The sequence below is a fragment of the Pogona vitticeps genome, chromosome 5, assembly GCF_051106095.1.
Source record: "Pogona vitticeps strain Pit_001003342236 chromosome 5, PviZW2.1, whole genome shotgun sequence".
Lineage (NCBI taxonomy): Eukaryota > Metazoa > Chordata > Lepidosauria > Squamata > Agamidae > Pogona > Pogona vitticeps.
In genome coordinates this window covers 78,640,663-78,643,902 of record NC_135787.1, presented here as the reverse complement: position 1 = coordinate 78,643,902, position 3,240 = coordinate 78,640,663, and the positions used below count along the sequence as shown (strand labels likewise).

General features: G+C 36.7%; 1 pseudogene; it reads right to left on the bottom strand.

Annotated features, from left to right (window-relative positions):
* Window positions 1–1,085: 1,085 nt before the first annotated feature.
* LOC140707920 (U6 spliceosomal RNA) lies at window positions 1,086–1,185 on the bottom strand (annotated as a pseudogene).
* Window positions 1,186–3,240: the final 2,055 nt, after the last annotated feature.

Sequence of the window (3,240 nt, the reverse complement as noted above, 5' to 3'; positions counted from 1 at the left end):
TAAGCAGGTATGGCTTTTCCCAGAATCTCCGGGAGGACCATACTTGTGCTGCCTGCTGTATGGATGTTAAATATGGAAAGCCAGGAGAAAAAACAATTAGCACTGAAATAATTGAAGACACCTAGACTGAAAACCAGTAAGCAATCAAATCTTGGGCCAGAATAGAAGCATTTGTATGCTTTGGTTCATCCTATATTTGATTACAACAAGCAAACAAATCTTTACCTCTGTCCATCCTATATGCAATGGAACTTCTGAATGTAGATAAAATGAAGAGGCAGTATCACCCACCCTAGTCTTAGTAGTAGTGTTTGACTGCAATGCTGGACTGAAACATTAGCTGTAGCTGAATCTTCACTCACCATGAAATCCCTCATTAAGGGGCCATAGTCAACTCTGTTTTCTCAGCTTGTTAGCTCACATGGATGTTACGGTAATGGAACATGGTCATTGTGTGGATAGATCCATGAAAGAAAGGCAGGGTGCAAATATTGTAATCAAATAATAAATGGCGGTTCCAAGCCATTAAATGAGAGAATAATACAAAGCTCATCAGCTTTTATATTTTTGAATTAATGTGCAAACAATGTTGATTTGTGCCACTGAGTTACTAAAGGATTGCCGGCTCCCCATTGCATTCCACTCCCTATGTTCTGAATAAATAGGATTCTATATCTGAATGAGAAATTATTATTAGATAGGTGAGGGACATAGAGGGAACCTCCCCAAAGAATGTGAGGAAAACAAATACATTTGGGTTTTCCGTGAGCAACAGCACCGCCGTCTGATTTATGCTTCAACTCTAGAATCACCACTGGATGAATGACTACATGACTTTAACAATGATTTGCAAGTGACCAACAATATTTAACATTGAGGGCCTGTCAACAATTAAAGATGAGCTACTAAATATGCTCTGCCAGACATCTGATTGTGAGGTACTATGTATTCAAGAAATGCATACAGACAGCATCAGCAACACCCCAAAATACCTAGCCTGAGACTTGCAACTGAGAGATCTCGTAGACATCACAGAAGCATTATATTAGCCAAGCCAGACTTCCAGATTTTGTCTATTGCCACTGTAGAACAGGATGATATTGAAATAACTTGTGTGTTGTCCTTGTGCAAGGGCCATGCAGATCTTCTCTGTGTCATTCCAATTTTAGTGTGTGCTGCTGAAGCTATCTTATGGGTTATCCCCTCCAGCCCTGTTACATTTGAGGTTTATAAAAGCCTATTAGAAAGACTATTAGAAGCAGGTCTGGGATACAGCTAAGATCTGGGATACAGCCCTTTAACTTGACAGAGTGTGGATCCTATACTACTGATTGGCTGGGAATCTCATTAAGATCTTTATCCCAGCAGGTTATGTCTATCATTCAGAACTCACAAGACACCAGAAAACTTTTACTCTGGCTCATCTCAGCATTCTGCCTTCAGCCTGTTTAGAGGGAAGATACTTATGTATCCCCTGCAACCAATGCTTTTGCTCCTGCCAATCTGATATGGTGGAAACCGTGGACCATGTCTTACTGTACTGCACATTTTGTAAAGATCAACACAATCTACTTATTTTCCCAGTTTTGACATATTGTCCAGGTAGACCTGATGCTTTTTACATCTCTTTTATCCTCTCAAGTGAAATTACAGATAAAGTTGCAAAATTCTATGCGGTAGCTTGCACAATAAGAAAACAAGATGCTTTAATCACTGAAGTAATCCGATTAAGAATTCACATCTAATTTTAATTTGAATTTCAGTCTGTTTTGTATTGATCATAAATATTATATGATTTGTTATTGTATTTTAGTACAGTATTGTCTATTTAATAATACTGACTTATGGTTGTAATAATAATAGAGTTAAGTATAGAGATAGTATAGAGTATAATTCGGCAATCTCATAGTTTCTCTCTTTATAAAATGCCTAATGCAACCTCTTCCTTTAAAATCCCTGACCATTTTCATTAGCAAAAAATAGGCTTTATATTCAGAGTTCAATAGCCAGAGTAGTTTCTGAGCACATGCACATGATGGAACAACAGAGAAGCAACACTAAACTGGGTGGAAACCTTCCAGTTAGTCCTTACAACAGCAAGACTTCACCATATTTCAATAGACCTGGAAGAAATAAGCAACTGAAGATCAATAACCACATAAAACCATTCAGTTTATGTGAATTGAATAAAAAAAAATTGGCTTAAAAATTGCAAGGTAGCAGGGCTGAATGACATTCACACAGAGCAGAAACATTTTGGAGCAATAACAAAGAAATTGTTTCTCTTTTTTACTTTAATAGCTATTTCTTTATTTATTTGTTTATTTATTAGACTTATATACCACCTGTTTAGTGCTAGCCACTACTCTGGACAGTTTGCATCTAAATAATATATTAAAAACTAAACACCGCATATAAACAAATACATCAACTAACAACTAATAACTATCTCAACTCTCTTTTGACGACAAATATGGGGGGGGGATCATGAGAGATTGCTATTTTGGCATTTGTAAAGAATTCACAAATCCAAATAAAATAAGTTAAAGTAAAATAAGAAAAAAGTTAAATAAAACAAAACAAGGACAACCTCGCTACTTTGTTGTACACTGAGCTATAAGCAACACTACCAAAATACAAAGCTATAGTTCTCTGCAATTAATCATATTTGAAAATTATCAGGGACCTGTTAGGGTATCCAACCATAATAAGCGCTATAGTATAGCTCAATGCTACTCCATAGATGAAAACACCAGCCTAGAGTGGCATAGTTCAGTCCATGCAAAACAGGTAGATATAGCCTACAATAAAAATTGTAGAATTGTTACTGGATGCCTGAAATCAATCGCGAAACAGGAATAGCACCCAGTGACATACAAAGAGAAGCTAATAGTGAAACATTGAAAACATCTACATCAAATATGCATCCACTCTATCCCATCCCTCCCAGATTAAAATCAATGATTTTTTTCAGAACAGCTGTGAATCTTGAAGAAATATAATGTGGAAAGAAAGAACTACCCATCATTTGAAATGGATGGAACGCCAGGAAAGCATAGCCGCCCAGTCACAAGAAGAACTGAATTACTTGGAACCACATTTCTCAACGTGAATGATGGGAATAAACTCTTTTCCCTGAAATTTTGTCTGCTTCACAGTTGATGTAATCACATAGACTCTGATAAAAAAGGTGGGTGACACTATTATTTTGGTTAGAACACAGCTGCTTTCACTTGAGGG